General features: G+C 36.9%; 1 protein-coding gene across 1 annotated transcript in view; it reads left to right on the top strand.

Annotated features, from left to right (window-relative positions):
- LOC134223341 (proton-coupled amino acid transporter-like protein pathetic) overlaps nt 1-25,470 on the top strand; it is an 89,601-nt gene that overhangs the window by 1,170 nt on the left and 62,961 nt on the right. The window lies entirely within an intron of this gene.

Genomic DNA, 25,470 nt, shown 5'->3' with positions numbered 1-25,470 from the left:
ACTTTTCAAAAGGACCTAAGTAACATTTTTTTCATGAATTAATTTGAGTACTGCAATCGAAAGCTTTCATGTTTTTCTGCTGATTGCGCTATTCAAATTAATTCATGAAAAAAATGTTACTTAGGTCCTTTTGAAAAGTTAAGCGAGAAATGCTGTAATTCTTAAATTGATTTTTTTTTTGGTGGTAAGTTCGGTTAGTTTCAACCAAGAGAGAGTGAGAGCTACTGACTTTTTTTTATCAAAAAATTCGTGAGCTTTATGATTTTTTTCTTATTAAAATACAGTTAAAGTGATGAAATCATACAGTAGGAGGTAATACGAATCCATTCTTGTGTCATCATTTAAGAATATCTTCCTGTTATCGGCTTGTCAAGATCAGCATAATTCGGGGTACAAAAATGAGACTTTATCGATGTTCAAAATTAAATTTTCAGATAATTTATCTTCGTATTTCAATCCTTTGAAATTTCTATTTATTATAGCCATTTAATCGAAACATTTCACATTTCACGCCAAAAAAAGCGACAAAGAATTAAATGACCGACAGCGCTTGCTATTTTATAAACATATATGATTGGACTCCATTAGACTTTTATTAGGATGTATCATTAGAAGAGGATTAGAAGAGGAGGTTTTTACACCCGTTTGAGGCAGAACAGTTCGTTCCACTCAACCGGGCTTTTCCTGCTCCTAATAAAGAATAAAGAATATTCCATCCCTGTAACAAAACGTCAGCGATTAAATAAAATTGTCAACGCTAACATTTATGTCTAAAAGCCAGATACGAAAATCAATCTACTATGATATGGTTGGATTAACAAACCACCGTATACTCTTAGTTGATAGTTGCGAAATCGAGTGCAGCTGATGCCAAAAAATGTTTATATTTGCTTGGTCAAATTATTCTTATATATAAAAATGAAATGGTCTGTGTTCGTATCGGCATAACTCGAAAACGGCTGGATGGATTTTTTTCATTTCTTCAGCAGAAACATTCGTTATAGTTTCCGACGGGTTTATATGATATTTCCTATTGCGAAAATTACGAGTAAAGTTGAGCAAATCGTGAAAAACTAAAATTGTGATTCCTATGCGAACTTTTCATGGTCAGTTCGGAACGCACATTCTCGCCTACTATGCAGGACAACGTCTGCCGGGTCCACTAGTCTTTGATAAAAATTAAACGTTTGAAATTATGGTTTGCTTTCCGAATAATATGACGTCCTTAAAATTAATTACTTTCCTCCTTGAAATGTTTAAGAGAGTGGTTCTAATGCCCGATCTGATTATCATTTTTTTTTGCAATTAATGCAACTTGTTTTCAGTGAAAAAAAAACTTTTTACTCACGAGATGCCGACCAGGGATTGAACTTATCATTTCATTATCATTTAGTATTCAGCCAATAACTCATTCCAGAGGTGGAATTCCGAAAAGTGTTGTATGGCGGACTTCTTACGCTGATTCCCCTCTACAACTTTGCCTAAGGGTACATTGCTCTATGTCTAATATTAACAGCGTGAAACGCTAGGAACACTCAATATACTAAATGATAATAAGTGTTATTATCATTTAGTATATAAAATGATACTAGAGTTTCCCGCAATGAATATCAGACATAGAGCAATGTATCCTTAGACAAAGTTGTAGAGGGGAATCAGCGCTAGAAGTCCGCCATACAACACTTTTCGGAATTTCGCCTCTGAAATGAGTTATTGGCTGAATACTAAATGATAATGGAATGATAAGTTCAATCCCTGATGCCGCCGGAATCTCCTTTAAAGCTTTGTGAAGGCAGTCAAAATTTTCACCGTTCGTATCTAAGACTTTTGGCAAAAAAACTAATGCTTTGATTCTTGTAAGTGTTACTTTTGAAGTGAAGTTTTATTTTATTTTGTTGGATTTTAAAATGATTTATATCGGCTAAAATGTTTAATCCAGATTTTCTCATGATAACAAGGAATTGGAAAGCCACTACCAGTATTGTACTGGATCATTATCAGACGATAATTATTGCAATTTTAATTAGACAACTTCTCAAATGAGAGCAGTAGGCGAGTTGTCACTGGCGATAACTTCCCAAATGATGGACTCAAACGATAATAAGCACATAATGATTATTCAAATGTGAAAATTACTAATACCAGCTAACTGTCAACAGTCCCGTTGAATCTTCTATTTGGCGTTATGGTTTCGTGATAGATATAACAGTGAATGCTTCATATCAATAAATACGATTGTCTCCTGCTGTCGAATTTTCATCAATAGATAATTTAAAAGTAGGACTGCGTGGGACTGTTGACCAACCTCGATTAGATGAAAATATGATTTTTCTCTTCCCTGGCAAGGACTATTGCACACATGAATAATATGTTTGAGTGTGCGTTATTGCTCAAACCAAAGACTAATCTAAAAGCCAAAATTAATCCACCTAGCGGCGATAATGTCTTTCTTGTGGATCATAAAATATATTGAAAAAATCACATTAGAAACTTAGAAAGGCCAAAAAAGCACTTTATGGGAATAGATCGCATGTTTTCTATCATTTTGCATGAATTCAAGACAAAATTTTCAAAACGACTTATCTGCTTTTGTAAACAAAGATTCGAACAACGATTTGACGAATCTGATAGCTCTCCCACGCAAACCAACACCATCAACAGGTAGCGGAATCCTTCACCTATTGATGGTGTTGGTTTGCGTGAGAGAGCTATCAGATTCGTCAAATTGTCGTTTGAATCTTTGTTTACAAAAGCAGATAAGTCGTTTTGAAAATTTTGTCTTGAATTAAGACGCATTGCCACCATTCTTAGAAACAAATTTTTGATTTTGAATTATTTAAAAATAACAATGATTTTTCAATAATTCCGAAATGCAATGTCCAATCAGGCCAATTTTCAATATCAAACAATAGGACCGCATTTCCCGTAGAATGGAACTTGTTGCGAGTAAATTGGGCAATGGTAAGTTCTAAAAGGCACAGATAATGTGCTAGTGCGAACCTAGTTCCAACCTGAGCGAATAAAAAAAACACTTTGACAGCACTTAATAGGTTGGAACTGGTTCCAACTTCCAACCTAGGTTGGAACTTTTTAAAAACGAATTCGACATAAGTAATGTTTGTTGAGCTGGAGAAGTGATTTAAAACATGTTTTAGGGGATTTTCTGGAGGAACTCCAGAGAGAACTTTTATAGAACTTCTCAGATGTATTGATTGCGGAATTACAGCGTTGCGTTGCGTTGCGTTGTAACGGAGTATTTCGTAGATTGCATACTGATAGCTGTCATGTATATTCTTTAACTTGCTTACCCCAACTGCTTATGGATTACTATTTGGGAATTAATAGCAACCCAATTGGAGGTCCAAAATGATAAAGCATGAAAACTACCATTGCCGGTCACGCCCATCTTCTCCGTTACTAGGGAAGGGAAGGAAATGATAATTTGACATCTACTTAGTGAGAGGCCAGCGACTCACCGACGCCCTCATAGATGTCAAGGAGTTGGATGGTTGGTAGGAAATTTAGTTTTGGAATATCATCATAAGCAAATGATATGATAAGTTTATTCAAACGTTGGGAGTGACCATGCTAAGAAATTTATGTCACTCCGTTTTTCTAGATGTTTAACTTCCTGTAATGGGACAACGTATTAGACTTGCCCTGGCTAATAAGCCTAGGTTTAAGCGCCATTGCTCGCTCTCTGAAACGAGAAGAGAAGAATCATATATGGAAAACCCCTCCCCGCATGTACTAATGTCAAATTCAAATTAAAAGTATTTATGTCAAGGATTGAGTGTACTTATTGCCCCTCTTTGAAAACATTATTCGCTCTTGTCTAGGTATATATAAATGATATTATGTACATCCACAGACATTAATACGTGCTACGTTCTTGAATTTCCTAACGCTTGAAAAACTATAATTTGATTGTATCTTTTCCATAAACACCCGCGTGGATAATAAAATTTGTCTGGTACACGGAAGAAAAAAAGTACCTAAAATTGAGTATTTGTAAACTTACTTTTGAGTTATTTTTTCTCTTCTCTTTCATCCACTCTTTCTTTTGTTGTCAAAAACAAAAGAGCCAAACAATCCAACGACGCCAGTTCAATACGGGAAGCCAATTGTGAGTTTCATTACCTGAAGTCGAAGTTGAGTTAATTAAACTTAAATTTGGGTAAATAAATTTTCCGTTGGGTACTTTTTTAACATGGCAGTAAAGGCAAACTACTTCGACCATACTTACTCAATTTTGGCTTCCCGTACGGATGTTCGAAGTTGGGTGAATTAAACTCACTATTGGGTAGTTTATTTCTTCCGTGTAGGGTATCCAAGCACTAGTGCAAAAGCGTACCATGGCTTGAACCGTTTTCAAATCTTTCGAAATTAGCATCTCATTGGTAAGAAATTAGTCTTAAAAGTATGAATGGCATATTTAGATATACTGAAAGTGATATATTTCATTTAAACATTCAATCATATTGTTTAAGGAATAAAATTAAATTAACCATTTCTCGCTCTCTGAAACGAGACAGAAAGTAAAAAAAGCCTCATCCATATTATTTTTCCTACATCGAAATATTATAAAATAAGAAAGACAAAATCGGTCTCTTAGAGCAGAATTCGTACGACTGAACATTTAGTCTGGCACATAGAAAAGGGAAAACGCAATATGTGCCTACATCAATTGTGGAAATCTAACCCATACTACACAGTACACAAATAGGTATGCCGTTCTTTGTCAAAATTACTTCATATATATGAAGGAATGACAAAATTCCATTGAAATGTTTGCAAAGAGATTTTAAATAGGAAGCATGAAACGAGCTCACCGCGTAGTCCATTACATTCCCGTCCGTCTATTCATCCATGCTGAATCGGAAAGCTCCCAGCAGGTCTGGGTTCCATACGTTGAACATCGCCGGCGCCACAGTTTCGCTGAACTTGGCCTATGTTGCAGTAGTCGCGCGCGATTGCCATTCTTGGACCTCCTGGATTCGTCGTTTTGGAAACTTTCGGTTCGTGTTGTCAAACAGATGATCGTAGGATTGTTCTGCAATTCACTGGACCAGTTTTGTGGTTGATGGAACGATGTACACTGTGACCACTGCATAACGGTTGCATAGCGGTACCTGTTCGAGAACGGTTGATGTTCCAACTCTTGTGCGCGGAGACCGATTTGTATTGCACAACTTCAATCTACTAGACTGCTACCGGAACTTCGCGTGTGGCGCAGTTTGTTCTCTGGTCTTGATCTTTCGACGGACTTCTAGAGTGAGGACTATTTCTTTTTTCAGCTGTTGACAACACGAATGGCTGGACTTTCTGGAGCGGATTTCCGGTTTGTGGACCATCTCAACGGTGAAGAGCGAGCGACGCAGAAGTACGAAATTTGATGCAACTTTATCCCTCGCTGCTGGTGGCTTTTCGAAATGTACTTCCACAATATATTTTGCCGGAACAGGTTCTGCCGAAATACATAGTGTTCTTCACCGGCTTCGGGAACTTTTTTTTGGAAAAAAAATTACAGTAGCAGAAAATTTAACGTCTTTTTGCTAGCGCGGCACACTTCGATCGCTCAGGCATTGATTGCGGAATTACTGATAGAATTTCCGAGGGAGCTTTTCTTGAAAATCCGGGGAAGTTTTCGGAAGAATTCACGCTTGAAATTTTGAAGCAATTTTTAGTGGAATTCTTTGACAGATTCTATTTCCTATAGAAAATCCACAGATTGAATAAGAAAAAACTTTTGAAAAAAAAATCAGGGAGAATACATTTGGGACTTTCAAAAGGAACTCAAGGAGGACCTTCCGGAAGAATTCTAAGAGAAATATTGCTGTTCCAGAGAAAACTTTCCTCTTTACGGTTCAATTTTTGAGCTACCGCAGCTGTCACTTCATACATTCTCTCTGCTGTTTGGCATGGCATTCTACGATGACAACGCCAAATATCAGATTTTCGTTCCAGTGTATTGAAGATTTCCAGGCTTGCGGTAGAACTTTGACAGCTGCGGAAGAACTTTACGGATTCCCCAAATGGAAAATTTTGAAAAGATCCGCAATATATGGAGGAACTCCTTGGGGAACTTCCGGAGCAATCTATTGAAAACTCCAAAATTCACTTACGGCTAACACTAAGTTGCCAATAGTCAATCATATATTGCACGCTTATTTACACAACCTGCATGATGCACATGATAATATGTCTGTCTGTAATTTGAATTTCTGTCTGTCTGACCCTTATCCAGTATTTTGCGCTCAATAATGGCAGTAAAGTGAGTACCATTTTGACATTCAAGATATAGAAAATGTTTACATGATCCAATCAAAGTAGCCTCGATTTATTAAAAAACATTGACACCATGGATTTTATCCAAAAGAGAATGAAAAAGTCTCTATCTTATCATAGGTCGGGAGGGGGGGGGGGTTCTGAACATTTTTTTTCCGAAAATTTTTTTTTCTAAATATTTTGTCTTTGGGGAGGGTTATGGCCAAAACCACCTCCTTGGCTACGCCACTGTGTAGCATACCATAAGAGAATTTTGTCTACAAACTTTCACGATAAAGCACTGATTCGGGAGGCTATCTCATGATAAATTTCTTTCAAAAAGTTCGGTAAGTTCTTAAGAGAGTTCATTTTGCGTTGGTCTATGGTTTGCCTCAAAGGAAAGGGCCGTCTAGTTGAAAGTCATTTGGCCGAATGTCAACAGATCAAAAGCTGCTTGGCAGAACAAACCATTAGGCCGTAATTCATTTGCAAAAAGGACATACGGCCGAAAATGTCGTTTGACCAAACAGGCATATGCCGAAGTGGTCGTTTGGCAGAATGGGTTATTTGGTCGAAAATGTCGTTTGCCGAATGGAACAAATGACCGAAAATGTCAATGGGTCAATCAAATGATATGGGCGAGAAAAACCTTCGACCAATTATATCGTTTGAGAGAAAAGACCATTTCTAATTAAGTCCAGCATGTTGTTTGATCGTAACAATCATCCGGTCGATTACATCCAGACCAGATATAAACAAACACATTACAAAATAAATAATGCAAAAATCACTAAGAATAGATCTTATAGACACACAGTAAAATATTATGAAAATTAGCCACGACTGAATGTAAAATTTGGGAAGAGAATGTGTACCAGATCATAATTTAAGTTTCTGTAATATAAATGATAAAAAAATATTGAAATTTCAATCAAGTACATCTTACACGACTCTATCGGAAACCTTGGTGAGCGAGCACGTGGCTGTCAAAACAAATCGAAACAAACTTCACTGCATTTAAAGCAAACTGCAGCTGGCACCTTTTTGCCTTTCTCGTATACTAAGTATACGATAAAGGCTATATGATCGCTTCAAAAACAAACTTTTTATAGAAGGCCCGGAGACCCATAGTGTTATATACCAATCGACTCAGCTCGACGAATTGAGGTGATGTCTGTTTGTGTGTATGTATGTATGTGTGTGTGTGTATGTGTACAAAATTTTGTAGACACACTTTTTGGAACATAGCATTGGCCGAATTACTCGCAACAAGTTTCATTCGACTGAGAGTCCTGTCCCATTGTTTGCTATTGAAAATTGGCCAAATTGGACTATGGGATCAAAAGTTATGGCCAAAATACTATTTTCTAGGCGCAAACACGCTAAAAAACACTCACTCATATTTTTTAGCTTTTTTTTGCACGAGAAAGGCACCAACACCGTTAGGTGGATTAATCAGGGTTTTTTATTTATATAACCATCAACCACAACGGATATTTTTGCATATGAAAACAAAATAGTCTTTATGACGCTTCATGTCATCGCTGTCATGCTTTGTTTTTTTTTGCTTCATCCGTCGAGAAATCTGTGATGCTTGCAGCAAACTCAATCTACAACAGTTCCGCCTTGAAAGAGAGTCCGTTGTACCTGGATCGACTCGCTTTCAAGAAGTTGAAATACTTAAGTGGCTGTTGGCCCTATTTTTTATTTTCCATTAAAAATATGAACCAATTATAATAACACGTGTAAATTTAAATCGACCTATAACCCTACAAGTTTATGTTATTGAACACGGAGGTCAATTTGTTACATCGACTTGAAAGGAAATTTACAGGTTTCGTTCAAACGGTTTTAACTGTGGCAGTTCCAGAAATTGTAGGCTTAAATATTTCGATTTTTTTTTCATTTTTTCATTTTTTTTGGGATGAATGGTTTATTGAGCATGAGCATGACTGACCGCCTACGGTTGCTACTCCGTTATTGCCAGGCCAGCTATAATTATACAGAGAACCAACAGATGAAGTTTTGGACTAACATCATCTTCAATTTGTAAGAATTAATGACCCAAAAATAAGCAATACCAGCGCCGGCCGTGTCCGAATCCAGGTCAATTAAGGAATGGGTAGGAAAATGTTGACATGATACTCGCTTTGATAGAAGCCGACGAGTTATCCGCACTTCCACGAGAAATCACTGGGATGCGGAATATTTGGGGTAGGAAGTGTGGCAGGGTTCGTTTTGGTAAACGGTCTGCCGTGTACAGCGTGTGGTGTGTTACGGTGTAAGATCTACCACGGTCACATTGTCAGCTACAGGCAAATCCTGACCCAATGAATACCTCCCCCAATATCCAACTCCGTGGTACTTATGAGGGTGTCGCTGAGTCGGGGGCCTCTCGTTAAGTAAGTACTACACCAACATTTCCTTCCCCTCCCAAGTTACGGTGAAGATGGGCGTGGCCAGGAGTAGTAATCCTCATGTTTTTGTGATTTTTATCCTAGATTGAAATTACCCACCTTGATTTTTGATAGCAATCTGAATAAGGTTCTCAAAAGAAAAACATGAGTAATACTCATTGAGTATCACTAGTGTCGAATCTACGAAGTACACCGTAACTATGCTATGCCGTGTATAGCGCGTAGTTTGATTTTAAGCAAACACATTCGAACGGACACTAATTATTTTAATTATCGACCTCACTAAGCAGAACAAAATTTCGATGACCGGTTGATCGTTCTGCTCACTGAAGAAAACACGACGGCACTCGATACAAATTTCTACTTTTGGATTAATTTACTCACCCATACAAAGCAGAACAAAATTTCGATGACCGGCCGATTGTTCTGCTCACTGAAGAAAACACGACCGGACTCGATACAAATTTCTACTTTCTGATTAATTTACTCACCCACACAAAGCAGAACAAAGTTTCGATGGCCAGCCGATCGTTCTGCTTACTGAAGAAAACACGATACAAATTTTTACTTTCTTTTTTTTTCCACTTCTCACATCTTCTCTCATCGAAATGAGTGACATGAAGTAAGAAGTGAGACGCCTCACTTCCCACTTAGCATATTTATCTCCTCATTTCTCACTTCTCAATCTAACGACATGAAAAAAGGGAAGTGATTAATGGTCAGTTAAAAGTGAGGAGTAAGAGACTGGAAGTAAGAAATAAAAAGTAAAAATCTCATCTTCTAACCTCACGTTCAGCTTTTGGCGATACTGCTCAGCTACTCTTCTACTTCAACTACCAAACGTTGGATATTGTAACGTTTCGTTCTGTTGGATCGAGAGAAAAAAAATCGGCTTGCGAAAATGGGATTGCAAGCTATTTCGAATGACCGGGATCCAGTTGAAACATAGTCAATTCAAACTTCAAAAACAAACTGTGTTCTGCATACGAAAAAAAAATCGTTTAATTTTCAAGGGTCAGATTTGAGTAGATATGTAATTTTGGGTGGAAACCTCGAACTTAGCGCTCCGGTATTTGGGATGATCCATGAAGTACGCCAAGCAAAAATTAGTGATTTTTAACCCTCTCTCCCATCTTCGTCACACTTTTTGTAATAAACCTTTAGATTTTTTGTATAAATCGTCACGCTGCTCGAAACGCCAGAGGCCTTCCCCCGCCTAGCAGTAAGATACAAGGCTATGAAGCATGATCAAGACTAAAGGGGGCTGGATTCGAATCCAGAAATTGGCAAAAATAATCCGCATGATCCTCGGGGATCTCAAACTTAGCATTTTCGTAGTCGATTTTTTGAGCTTTTTTTTAAGAAATTGGATCATTGTGGGGTAAAACGGACATGTTATGGTGTGGGTAATATGGACCATGTATGTACATCATATACATTTTGTTCATCAAAATTTTATTTTGAAAAGTTTGTAATGTTTACACCAAACAGGATATACAAATTTCCGAGTTTTGATCAGATCAATGACATTTTGAGCGATTTTTATTGATGTAACAAACTTTTTAGGTAAAATCATGGTAAGTTACCAATATATTAATCATCCAGCATTTTTTTTTTTCAAGAGGCACATTTTATAGATGCTTAGCCTTTGCATACAATTTATCAACTAAATTTACTGCTTTAGGCTTAATTTATTAACATGTCCGTTTTACCCACATACTATGTCCATTTCACCCGCATATTTTCAAACCGAGATTTTTTCATCCTGATTTTCATTTTCAAAAATATCACAAAATCCAATTGTTTTCCACTAAATTGACTTCAAGCCATCGTAGTGCTTCTATTTAAGATTCACGTAAGTGGTTTAGGTCCCCAATATTACGACGTTTTCCTTGTGATACCTTCCCTATACGTCTTTAGATAGCAATAAATTTTAATCTTTCTCTATATCTTCTTCTATATAATAAAAATGAAATGGTCTGTGCTCGTATCCGCATAACTCGAAAACGGCTAGATGGATTTTCTCCATTCCTTCAGCTGATATGTTCGTTAACGTTTCCGACGGGTTTATATGATATTTCCTCATGCGAAAATCACGAGTAAGGTTGAGTAAATCGTAAAGAACTAAAATTTAGATCGGTATGGAAATTTTACATGGGCAGTTCCCGCCTACTATGCAGGACAACGTCTGCCGGGTCAACTAGTACGTTATAAAATTTCACAAACCGTTCAATTGGTCTGCAAAAATTTATCGGCTTGAATTTTGTGATTTTTAGGAAGAACGTTTATTTGTCCGTTCACACATGTACCACTCTTGCTGGCACCAGTTTATGTAGCACTGACCTTCCTCTACATTTGTATCTCGTGTTGAAAAGGTCATGATTCAGCGAGATTTTGTCCCATATGACAAAATCTTGCTGAATCATGATCTCTATCTCTGATTAGATTGTGTTCTTCACCGTAAATGTAATTTCAACGCTTCCGATGCTTAGCAGAGATGGAATAGCATTGAAAACCATATTTTTGGTGAAAGTTCAATAAAATTAATTTGTTATACATTTTAAAATTAGAAATATGAAGCACATGCAAGTTATCAATGAATATCTTATTGAATTAGGAGGTTTATCAATCAGTGAAAAAATGCTAAACTAAATTAAGACCTAGGACAACCTAGAATTTAGAACCAAATTGAGATCGTGTAAAATGGCTACCCAATTTTCATCTGACGAGTTTTCGTTTTCAGTTCGAATCTCCGAAGCACATTTAATGCCGTTCGTCAATAGCTTCACCTTTGCAGAAGAATAATAAGGCATGGGCACATGTGTCGCGTCGATAAGACAGACAGGATCGTGAGCTGCTGCAGGTTCAACAAAAGTGCGATCATCGACAGATTCGCGTGGATAATTAGTTTACACCGGAGTGAACTGGATAATTCGCACCAGGGACTTGATTGGGGGTACCCGGAGCTTCTGTTGGAGGGTTTGTATAAACACCTAAAAGCGGAGACATTGTGACAGGTTTGGTTGAAGAATGCTGAATTTGAACGCTTCTACCGAAACAAGTTCGCTATCTAAAGGTACAAGCTAGCGAACGAGTTAGTCACTTTCTTCGAGAAGTCTTATTTATTTGGTTAAAACATGTTCTCTGTCGTACTCGTTATGTATTTTGGGTTTTCATCCATTGAAAAGACATCTTTGATCTCCACTTCAATTATGTCTGTTGATTACCTATCTTGTAAGCAATGCTTGAAGGTCTTATGCGATAAGATTACACTTTTTACGTTAACAGATGACATTGCGTGCTGCTTCCCGTGGAGTGCATTACGATTATCCGACATAGAAACAAGCGTCATACAGTAATTCAATAAAAACAAGTTCACGGTTAAATTTGATGGATCAATTCCACTTAAGCGACTGCATTCCTTCATTTTCTGTTTTGATAATACGCTATGATGTTGTCAGTAAGAATAAATAATGCATACTCAATTGCAAATCCTTTTGTACACTTATAAAACTTGTATCTTTATCAGTAAGATTAGATAGGCACATTGTTTTTTATTAGAATTGTAATTGACAGTAGTCATTAACAGTTAGTTGAGTACAATGCCAATCAATCGATTGTTATAATGCGACATGACAATTTCCAATTTGTTTACGCGTTTACGAGCAGAATGAGTCATGTAACACCATGTACAAAAGTCGATTCATTTCGCTCATTCACATAGTCAAATATATTGTTATTGGCTGTTTAAATAGAAATCATGCGTGTACGCATTTGAATCAGTTATTTTTAATCGGTTCTTTGTTCAGGTTTGTTTACAACAGCAGTTCATAAAATAGCGGTAGTTTGAAATTTACCAATTACGTACTAAATTTAATACAGAATTATAGACAAACACCACATCTGATCTAATTACAATATTTTATAATTAATAATTACTAACAAAATAATTTGTTCAGGTTTGTTTACAACAGCAGTTCATAAAATAGCGGTAGTTTGAAACTTACCAATTACGTACTGAATTTAATACAGAATTATAGACAAACACCACATCTGATCTAATTACAATATTTTATAATTAATATTTACTAACAAAATAATCGTATTTGAAATTAACTACAAATATATGAGTACTCCTATCATATGAATAGGTTCTTCTTCTTCTTCTTCTTATTGGGATTACATCCCTCACTGGGACAGAGCCGCCTCGCAGCTTAGTGTTCATTGAGCACTTCCACAGTTATTAACTGCGAGTTTTCTAAGCCAAGCTACCATTTATGCATTCGTATATTATGAGGCTAACACGATGATACTTTTATGCCCAGGGAATTCGAGACAATTTCCAATTCGAAAAATTGTCTAGACCGGCACAGGGAATCGAACCCAGCCACCCTCAGCATGATCTTGCTTTGTAGCCGCGCATCTTTCCGCACGGCTAAGGAGGGCCCTATTACATTGTATTCACTTTAATTCCGCAAGGTCCTTAGGTTTTGACAGTAAACACATGACCCAAAAGTATTGAGATGAAGGTTCATTCAATATCAAATTTCTTCCTAATAAATTTTGTTATCCAGTAATAATCAATAAAAATCATTTATCCCCAGCTCGTCTCAGATTTAGCAATTATTATCTAATTATGCCACGCGCTGTTGTTCCGCTACGTAGAGCGGCCTTTAATCCGAATTAAAATGTAATTTCCAGAAGACGTTCAACTTCATATTCTCATTCATTTCCTGCTAATCAATGAACAAACAGACAAGTAAACAAAGATTTGTGGAGACAAATCCTGTTTATCAAAATGAACTGCCAACACGTGGCCCACAATTAGCATCATGTCGTCACTAATTAACTCGATGCATATGATGATTGGAATACATATACAAAACGAATTGACTGTCATTGTTGAAATAATAATTTTAAAAAGACGCTACACGTTTAAGTTGAACAATAAAAATCATAAATGTAAAATCAGAAAGTAACCCGGACAGCAAAAATAGTTGCAGCAACTTGATTGTGACTAAATCTGGTCACATATGAGTTGCATTGAGGACAAGCCTCCCAGAATCACAAACTAAATCAACTCGCGTTTTCAAGGGCACACCACTCAATACGGAAACAACGCACGAATGGAACTTTTATTATTTCACGCATGCTGCGACGCAGCAAAGCTAGAATAATAAAAAAAACCCAGATTAATCCACCTAGCGGTGATGGAGCCTTTCTCGTGTGTTATAGAAATAGTATTTTGGCCATAACTTCCGAGCCTATAGTCTGATCTGGATTTTCAATAGGAAACAATGGGACAGAATTCTGCGTCGAATGCAACTTGTTGGATAAGTGGCTAAAAATCAGTGACATTTTTCATTTTTTGCGCACAGACACACACTTAGCTTAGAAAAAAGAGGATAAAGCTATATTTTCATTGAACTAAACGGATAAGTGAATCGGATTTTGATCTGATCTGATTTAAAAATTCAAGAAAAGGAGGAAATTTCAAATACAGTGATGTGCCCTAATTTCACGCACGCCCTAACTTCGCGCATTACAAAATCATTTATTTTTTTCAAAATCTAGATACCAGTCAAAATTGAAAAATCTGGAGGATTACAAAATATCATTGTTGTTAAATGTTTTTCACGAAAGAATTTGAAAAACAAACTTGGTTTAGTACACTAAATAAAATTATTTCAGTTTGGTCCTCCTATCGACCGCCATATTTGCATAACAAATGATTTTACTGTACAAAAGTGGGTACTTTTTGGAAATAATTGTATCCATTATGCTCTGTTGGATATGTTTATCAGTCATCTTTTTCTTTTTCGATAATGTATACTCAATTAAGTTGCAAACCGGAATAGGGGACTAGCGACGTTGGATTTTTCTCGCAAACCGTACGTTAAACCTAACTTCGTTAGTAGTCCGCTAGTCTAATTAGGGCCTAATTAGACTAGCGCACTACTAGCGAAGTTAGGTTTAACGTACGGATTGCAAGAAAAATCCAACTTCGATAGTCCCCCATTTCGGTTTTCAACTTGACTAGCGATATATAATATTGAAGATGTCTTTTATGAAAACTATGTAAGAGATAGCGGAATTTAAGACTTTCATACATGACGTCTCTTAAATTAAAACTTTTTTATACACCAGCTAAACATTGCTCATACATACAAAGCCTTTTATTTCTAAAATACGGTTTATAGTTCAGAAGAAAACGATATATTAGGAATTATGACTTGTGTCAACTAAAAATCATAAAGTAAAATCTAAGCAAAGCTCCAGAGGGTCGAAATATAGGGGCATACAAAAGATATTTTAGTTACTAGATAAAGATTGTCGCTTCGGTTCCCTTTGTTCTGCTGTCCGGAACATGTTGGGTGCCAAGCTGTCAAATCGTATGGATTTTCCTTCTTTGACATTTAGCTCCCCTATCCTCGCCAGCAAAAGATGTTCCGGACAGCGACAATCTTTATCTAGTAACTACAATATCTTTTGGGCATACCATTTCGACTAAAGAATGTCACTGACGGCTGTCTGATACCGTAAACAGCATATTTTGTACAATAGATGCATGCTTCTATTGGTCAACTGATTATATTTCATCAAACCAATAACGATATTCAATTCCAATCATGAGCGAAGTTAGGAACATTTTTGCGCGAAATTAGGAACTATCCTATTTTTATGCGCGAAATAAGGAGCATACAACGGTTTCATATTCACACCGTATTTCTTTTTTAAATATCAGCAAAGTTTGCTAGTAACACTTTTTTGAGAACTTAAAATCCTTCTACTACGTGATGCAGTAGCAAATGTTCCCAAATAACCACTACATGTTTTTCAATCAACCTTTTAACTTTGTCAGATCTTAATAATAAAAATTACCTTGCCCGGTCCAGCTGAAGCAGTTGATGTCTTGAATTCCAGCAGTTATGCAGTGGCCACTTGTTCTACAGGATTACCTTTGATCGAGGCAACCCAGTGTGCCATTACATCGACATATCCTTCGTACACTCCTTTTTCACCACCATCAACCAGATTTATCGAGCGCGAAGCAGCCTGAGAAGTTACGAACAAAACGACGAACGAACGTAGAAGCTGCTCCCCTTTGGCACAATTCGCGTTTCATACCACCGGTCCTTCCACTATAAAAAAAATAGTTCTTTCTCCCGCTGATAATTCCTGTTTAAAAATCCCCGGCTCAAGTATGGCTTCAATGCGTCCTTCGATCGTTTCAGCTGCTTGGTGCCGATCTGGAAACCGTGCATTGCCTGGATGGCGGCCTGCGCCGAGGCCACATTGTCGAACGACACGAAGCCGAAGCACTTGGACAGGTTGCTTTTGCTTGTCGATGAACACCTTGGCGGACACCACGTTGCCGAACGGGATCTTCGATCTGCTTCTCAGTGACCGCGGTCACTGGCTGTGCCATCGTAGGATTAGGATTAGATAACGCGTTGTGGTGAATTCCACCTTAATAAAGATTAAAAAAAAAAAAAAATTGTGGTGAATTCTGCTGCTGCAGGGCCACCGCTTGTAGTTGCTGCAGCCACGTCAGTGACGACGGCGAGATAGCTCCCGCCGCCAGGAACGCATCTGCTGCTGCGCAGAGTTTGGCTGGTTGATATCGGCTATGTTCTACAGGTTCGTCTGCATCTGCTGTATCCGTTTGGTATCCTTGTCCTTTTGCGTATCGGCAAACTTACTACCAGCGGAGCCGAGCAACCATTCATGGCTCTGATTCGGTGCAACGCATATATGGGCCGATCGCCGCCTGTTTGGTGTTTGGTTTTGTAACGAAATCACAGTCTTTGCTCTATTCGGATGAATCCCGCAGCACCATACACTCCTCAATCGAATAATGGCCGGAAAACGGATGCCTCACATTATTCTCGTACTTTTTACTAAGCATTCCCACAAACAGTTTCATTCGATTGTTTTCACTATCGGCAGGTTTCATCTGGATCGGATGATGTATCCCCGAAAGCGTCTTGATGTTGAGCAGCGCATCCTGGTCCTTGAGGGCCATTTTTCTCCGAATCAACCGAACAATCCGTTTTTCTTAAAAAAAATCAACAGGACAAACAAGTTGTTGCTGTGTGGTATAGAGATGAGTGACGTTTAGCGCTCGCACACTAATGTGCAATTCGTCATGTGTAAATACATGTTTGTTTTCCTTCTGCTCATAACCTCAAAAATGATCGGGTCATCACAATGATTTCAAAAGAGTCAAAAAATATATGGAAATATACTCGTTTTTACCCAATCTTTGCTGAGTTGCACCATCTAGGAGTGTTTGTTTTCCTTTTATCGTTACTCACACATTCGGACGTGAGAATCTCAATTCGCGACGGAGCAAATGTCAAACTGTTATTTTCTGAGGGTGAGAGCGAGAAGGAAAAGTGATTCGAAATTGATCGAAATAAAATATTGTTTTGTTCTTTTCGCTCTCATGGCGTAGATAATAAACGTCAAATGGTTCCGACATGAATGGTTTTGTTTGTGTTAGTAAAAATTGCACACCATATGAACACAAACAAGAAGTTTTCGGAGAAGGGCTAACTTGCTGCGCCTGATTTATCGAGCGCTCATACTATAAAACTGAATGCTGTCAGTTTCGAATTGTGTCTTGGGAGAACATAACCTTGTCTTCCGAGAGCATTTCATACCGAAATAATCATATGTGATAACTATTTGATTATTTACTATTTTTTGCGAAGTTCAACCGTTTTGAAATTCAATAGTGAACAAAAAGAAAACATTCTCCATCGAATGCAACTTGTTGCGGTATAATCGATTAAGGTTTAGTACTAGAAAAGTTGGCTAATGTTTTAGTGTGCACACACATACGCACACACACGGACACACACACGGACAGACAGACATTTGCTCAGTTCGTCGAGCTGAGTCGATTGGTATATAACACTATGGGTCTACGAGTCCTCTATAAAAAGTTCGTTTTCGGAGTGAAATGATAGCCTTTTCGGTACAACTTTGTTGTACGAGAAAGGCAAAAAGGACCGTTGTGCGTTACTCCCGTATTGAATGGTGTGCCCTTAAAAACGTGAGCCAATATAGTTTTGGATTCCAGGCGGTGTGTCCTAAATCTATGTGTTTTGTTTTTGCTTTCGTGGGAACTAAATTCCGTGGACTCCCTGTAACTCTGACAGTACTTAGGTAAAATGACCAAATTTGAATCAATTTCAACAAAATGTGGTTCCATAATTGAAAATACAATTGCCATGCAACTATGTCTCATCTAATCTAATATAAATATTCGAACACAAACGCAGTCAGTACATACAAAACTTTCTGGAAAATAATTGGGTTGGATGACGTCCAATTATTCTTGTCAATATTGAGTCTTACAGCATACCAGTAGTGGTATGACATAAACGTCGAAGCGGCCAGGCCTACTGCGTTTGAACTCGAGGACGTTTTAGAGAACATCGTAAAACCTCCACAATTCTATGTAAGGTCATGCGCTAATTCGCCCATGACTTCCCTCCCCTTCCACTAAAAAATAAAATTCTGATTCACTAATTATTTGCGAATCATATTTAATTTAAATCAACGAATTTATCACCTGGCGAGATAGAAGAAAGTGTACACATTCACATTCCGATTTTATTTTCTTGAAATACACTTCAAACAAACTTTGCAATTCGATTTCTCACCTTATCCGTACGACGAAAATAAATCCACAGCTTCCACTCCCAGCGACGGCAAGCAGCATCGTCATAAAAATCGATGTAATTCGCCAACTTTCACTAGGTACACTTGTTAACGGGTCTGGGTCATTTGGCATAAAGTTTTTTAGAATAACGCCATTTGGCATAAGGTCATTTAGCATAAAGGCCATTTGGCATAATTTTGAACTGCAACAAAAAAGCGGTTCTTTTGGCATAACAGACATTTGGGATAATTTGGAACTGTTTAAGGGGAAACGGTTTATTGATGTATTTTTTCACATAGTTATAGAAAATCGAGGATATGTTCTGATAGATTTAGACTGACGATAAACATTTTTCGGAAGGACGGACAAATTAAGCGGCAGACCTATACTTCCGAGAAAGGGTTCACATGCGTCATTGACTTATTCCAGGAAAACGCATATAGACCGTTCCGATAATAATAAATTCACTTTATTCAATAAATCCATTTTTTTTTCAAGTTATCTACTATTTTATGGTTACATATGGCCTAAAATTTTATTCACTTTCATATAGCATCGAGTATTCGAGAATGTTTCGAATATTTATTATGTTCTATGAATTTTTGTTTCCCATTGTTTTGATGATTTTGCACAACATGTTTTTCAGCTATTACTAAATTTTTTCATGAATATTTCTACTTACTCCATAGGATCTGTTTTTGGCACTCATTTAACAAGTATTGTGGATTTTGAAAATTAAATAATTGCAAACGGACTAGAATTAGAACAATTTCAAATTAACAGCGACTAGTCTCAAAAAACATTAAACATTATTTCGAGCTCTCGTTTTCACTAATGCAATCAGTTTTTTACATTTTGGAGCAATGTGGTCTGTGTCATTAGTGCCTAGATCAATCTCCAAGATATACCGTACCTGAAAATCGACTGATTCTAACGCCATATCCGTAGGGGAGACTGGGTAGGCTTGATCCGCTTTTCTGATTTCCGATGTACCACAGCCAAAAATAAATAAACATACGCGATTTCCACACAGACCCTCAAAGAAATATAGTATTTAACTTTACTGATGTATGACAGTCCTTAAATTATTGTTGTTATTGATACACAATCGTTTTTTTGGAATGCTGTCAAAAATCGACTTTTTGAATTTTCGGGGGAAATTGATCCCTCTCCAAGAACTTGCTTTGATAAAATTAGAAAGGTGTCCTCCGATTTTTTAAATATTTTTCCTTCCAAATATACAGAATTTTCAAATTGCTGTGCGTATACATGAACGATTTTTTTATTGAATTCGACAGCACATGCAATTTTAAAATTTGGGGAGACTTGATCCCCTTTTTATGATATCTACGCAATAAATATTTTTTCCTGCCAAAACTTCATCACATCTGTCAAATCTACAAAAAATTAGAAGCTTGAATATAGGTTTATTTTTTTTTGAATTTTTTCGCCAAATTTTTGTATGGGTGACTAATGGGGGATCAAGTGTCCCCATATTGAGGCAATAACTTCAAATCCAAATATCCTAAAACTTTGATGAAATTTTGACATTTTCATCAGTACAGATCATTAAGCATATTTATGGCTTTGTGCTGTGAAAAAACGAAAGCATTCGGTCATTGTTATGAAAAGTAGTTCAAATTTTGCGTGGCCAATAAAAAAATCTTTGGGAAGGTCAAAACATACAAATCGCCCTGCAGAATAAATAAGGTTGTCAATCCAAAAAATAACTCACCACATAAAGGTCATTTGTTTAGAGGATCTATATTAAAAAATACGCTAGAACAAAACTACTTTAGTTCTCGATAAAACAGTCTCCCCGGGGATCAAGTCTACCCACCTTCCCCTACTCATGAGGAATATTTTAATTTCGAAATAATTTTTAAGGTTTTTCGGAATTTTTAGGTCATTGAAATCATTTTTCAACCAGATTTCGTCGTTCATTCGTTCATTCGACAGACATTTTTATGTATCTGTATTGAAAATTATATTGATTTAACAGTTATACATTTTTTTGTAGGTAATTTACCGAAAAACACGTTTCAAATATAATAAAAATAACTAAAATGTAGCGCAAAAAAAAATTCGGTCAAAAATCAAACCTTCATATTTTCTTAATTTTCAGCAAACAATTCGGAACTAATATATCACGTGAAAGAGTACGTTGTAATCTATAAGATGAATCGACATATGCATGAAATATCAAGCGCCATTTCACTTGCCGTCTATTTCTTAATGTATTTATCGGAACGGTCTAGACATCCAAAAAGAGAATCTTGATTCCCCTTGCTTGATTTCGGACAAACAGCTACTTTCGAAGAATGGATTAAATCTAACATTGTCTCAACCCGTGCAAACGCCTACTTTCAAAGAAGAAATCACTTCCACCATTGCCATACCAAGGGCCAACGGTCGGGATTAAATTCACTGCCTTGTTCCAGGAGAATGCCTACATCCAAAGGACCATTGCTTTAATCCAGGCAAATGCCTATACTTTGAAAGAAGGTATCACATCCACCATTGCCTTATTCCGGGCAAACGCCTACTTTTAAAGAAGGAATCACATCCAGTATTGCCATAATCCTGGTGAGTGCCTACATTTATAGAAGTGATCACATCAGCCCTTGTCCTAATCCGAGCAAACGCCTACTTGTAATTAAAGAGCTCACATCCAACATCGCCTTCATTAAAAAAGAGATCATATCCACAATTGTAGTAATTCGAGCAAGTGAATATTTATGAAAAAGGAATCACATCCAACATCCCCTTAATCCGAGCAAACGCCTTCTTTTAAAGAAGGGATCACATCCACCATTGCCTTAACTCGTCTTATGACAAGCCAAACTCGTCTTATGACAAGTGAAGACATTCCACTGAAAAGCTCAAAATAATTTTCTTAACAACTTTTAAGATTTTGAAATCTTTTTCTTTATCAGCTTGTCATTGGCTAGGTGGGGCTATATCCCCTCCATCTGTTTTCTGTATTTTGAGCTTCTTTCTTAAAATTCTCGAAAATCACTCTTATTTTAACGAATGAATCAATTTGAAATTTAAGCCAAACAGATATTATACTATGTTATGGCTATGTTATTGGCTTCTGCTTTAGCAAGTTGGCACGAAGTACTTTTTCATGCGGTGGTTATTTGTGTTGTTGTAGTTTCGCTACTATTCGGTAGAATAATGTCCACACAAAGTCCTAGTGCAGATTCCCAGCGCCCTTGGCGAAATCTTTTTTGGGCGCCACTCTAATGCCAAGGAAAAAACATTCCCGTAAAAATTTTCAATCTAAACTAAAAGTAAGATAAAGTTAAGGATTGAAGGTGCTTCAAATAACAAGCTGTATTAAGTTTTGAAATTTTTTGATATTACTTTATTATTTGCAAAATATGGCAACATATGTGAGAAACTTTGCAAAGTCGAGGGCATTACTTGATCTTTACTTATGATTTTTTTCTGCTCATACTGTCCATAACGGCTGTTTCTTGCACTCAATTGAATGAACTGGTTTACTTTAAAGCACATCCTCCAGCAGTACGCACCATATAGGTTACTGCCACTCATATGTGACCAGATTCAGTTACAATCAAGTTTGCTCATCGGGTCACAGGAAAAGAAGAATAAAAAATCGTTACAAATTATAGACACATTGCAGATGATTGGGACAAGAAAATCCAACTCTGAAGTAGATTGGTCGATGAGCGAAATCGATATCGGATTTCGGATCAAGAAAATTCCATATTTAAAATAAGTCTGTCAGAGACACTGTTGTAGGACTTTGTTTGGTTAATAAAATGCTTCGAAGAGATCGGAATCGCCATCGGAAGCAGGAGGGCTACGTGGTGAAGTGAGGCGATGAATGCTTTTATAGCACATTACTGTTTGTAATGCGGATAAATTTTGCTAATCTACTTGAAAAACGGAAATTTTAGCGAGATACATATTCCCATTAAACTCGTACCTATAAAATAATCTGATCCATAGTTTTCTAATAACGACTGGCGAGGGTTTTGATGGAGGGGCTAAGATTCGAACCCATGACCATCCGCTTATAAGGCGAATGTGTAGCCAACTTCGATACGGGACCCCTCCTAAAAAAAGCAAACCATTCGACATTTTAATTTGAGATAAAATAAATTTTCTTTGCTCTAGATTATTCAAAATATCCTCACCATAGACCTTTGAACTTTGTAGTCGGTTTCTCATTTGTGCTAGTTACTGTATTTAATAAAATTGTGCTATTTATCACACTGTAACTCTTGATTGAAGGCACCCTTGCTGAGGGCAATCCGGCCAACCGCATGCTACGGCGCTGTGTGCTGGAGATGTTCATGTCTTGAACACCGTCTGTATGTTTTCGGCTGGTTCGGATGAGTTTCCAAGCAAACGTCTTTCCCGAATGGGACGAAGGACAATGTAGGCTGACCTTGTAGGCTGAGCTTAAAATATTTTTTCTGAATGTAGGCTGTTTCGAGTCGCATTTGTACCCCATTTCAAATGCCAAGGAAGTTATGTTCCTCACAAACTTCTTCATCATTTCACCAACAGACTTGTGAAATGAGGAAGAGCAAAAGATCGTGCACTCGACCGTCAGTGCTTTTTAATCTTTGTCTATCATGGAACTTTATCCATTTCACGTTACTGATAAAAACTACTACAAACAGAAAGTTCAGAGGAGTTCCGAACAACTTTTGGAGAAAATTCGTAAACTTTTCGAAAAAACTTAGAAAAAAATCCAAGGGATTTACGCAAAAAAAAATCTAGTTAATTGCGAAGAACGTTCCTAAGAGATGTTAAAGAATTTCTCGACGAAATTTCGAAGAGTTTGCAAAAGAAAATATAAAGGTTTTTTTCGTGGACATTTTGACAAATTCCGGGGAGTTTTTCGTAAAAAAAATCAGAGAATTATCGAAGAAATACCGAAGAATTTCTGAAGAATTTTCCCAAAGAATCTTCGAAAAATAGTGAAAAAATTTTAAAGAATTTTTCCAAGAATATCTGATGAGCAACTCGTGGAAATTTTGAAGAATTTCCCGAGAAATTTCAGAAGAAATTCCCTTGAATATTCTGAAAAGTTTCCCGAGAAAATTCGAAAAAAAGCTTCCGCCGCTGAATAAAATTACGACAAACCCCGTCGCTCAGCGCACATGACTAGCCCATTGGTCTATAATTCATTTCGTTATGATAGGAAGAATATGGGAGACAGCTCTTTTGTCTTCAAACTTTTCCAGTAATTTCAAGTCCTATATGTCAAAAACTGATTTCACTGCCAATTACTTTTCAAATTCTATTTACGCCAATCAAATTGTCTACCTGCAGTGTACGCTGTCAAGTTATTCAACAATTTAATTAGTCACACGGCCGAATTGTATGTGTTTGTCGAATAGTTTAATCGACATAACGAATCAAAAGCTGATAAGTCGCATGTGGCATTTGACCGATAATTCATTTATCATAAGCGCGTCTTCGATTAGCATTTGTTCTATAATTTTGTCACGTGTTTTCGTTCTATTTTGTCGAACAACCACTAATCAGCATTAGAAACCCATTTCGAAAAAAAAAACGTGAAACTCGAATATTTTGCTAACAAATGTGTACATACATGAGGTAAAATAAACAAAGATCAGCTCCGGTATCCTAATGAACTACCAACATGAGGCTCAAAATTAACATCATATCGTCAGCAATTATTTTTATTGGCATATTCGAGGAAGATGCATTACCCATACCAAAATTCATACAACCATGTGTCTGTTATAAGCGATTGCTTCGAGATGGACTGATTCTCCGTTTACAGGATCGCATTCCATAACTATGAAAAAATAAAATTGAACTCATCAAATTATTAGATTCTGAATACATATGAGGAAATCAAACGCAAAAGGGTGTAAGTGACAAAAACTTTTTTTTGAGAAAAATGGGTGCAAAGTTTTCGGTTATTTTTTCGTTTCATACAAATTGCATGGAAGCTAAAAAAAAATACTAATTTTCTGTGAATTTTTACATTTATTTTAAATATTGTACAAACTATATCAGCATTAGGGTGGCTCAAAAAACACTTTTTCAACTTTTTTGATGGGCCGCCCTCTTATTCGGTTCTTCTTTATACCCTGATGCTCTGGACAAAATTTCAGCCAAATCGATAAATTTCCCATACTAATTTGAGCCACCCTAATCAGCATATTACCGAAAAGCTCAAAACCCTTTGGTTTTTTGTTGTAGTCATCTCAATTTTGACCAAAATTTCACTTACACCATTCTGATGTTAACCCCCTAAAGGATAGTCAAGGGTACCCTTGAAAGTAGTATTTATAGACTACAACTTGCATTATTTTTGATAATTCATAATAGAATAAGTTCTAGCTACAAACCACAATACGTTTAGCTATCGCACGTGAGCATCGAGCAATCAAATCTGGTTTTAGAATAACTACCATATTCGACAACTAACAGGGAACTTGAATAACACTGCTTCAAAGTAAATCAGCAGCGCACCAACGAAACTAGTTTGATGTCCGTTGCATGAGTTGCGATTACAACGCAAGACATTGAAATCCGGTCAAAGGGCTAAACGAATTTGTTTCCATTCAAAATCGATCCATTCAATGACATGGCATTCGAACTTCTCACGCCTTTTTTCAACTCATACCTTCCTGGCAATCGGATTGGTAACACGCTAAACGATTCAGCATATAATTTACTTAATCGGCAAAAAAGCTCCAGTAGGTAAAGATTAGAGGCCTGAATAAGAGAAACGCGGATAGAAAGTATGACTCTGCCAACACTGCATTCATTCTTCTTCATTAAAGAACAACACATGAAAAGGAAGAAATGGTTTATGTAGATAAAATCTGAAAATCCGCTGTTTAATGTGTCCACAACACTAAACAATATCATTCAATAAACAATGCAATTTCATTTCATAATCTATAAGTAACTTGCATATATTATTGCAAACTTATGTAAAATTTGTTTATCGAAAAATGGCATAAAATCGAATTTAGCCGTTTTCAGTATTTGAGCCAACATTTTGGCTGCTTGACAGGTCTCCTGCTCGATTGGCTGCTGTTTTTTGACGGTTCGATTGGCGGCACATACCTATCCGCGTTTCTCTTA

This window comes from Armigeres subalbatus, chromosome 3, assembly GCF_024139115.2.
Source record: "Armigeres subalbatus isolate Guangzhou_Male chromosome 3, GZ_Asu_2, whole genome shotgun sequence".
Taxonomy (NCBI): domain Eukaryota; kingdom Metazoa; phylum Arthropoda; class Insecta; order Diptera; family Culicidae; genus Armigeres; species Armigeres subalbatus.
This window is presented reverse-complemented; position numbering and strand designations above follow the sequence as displayed.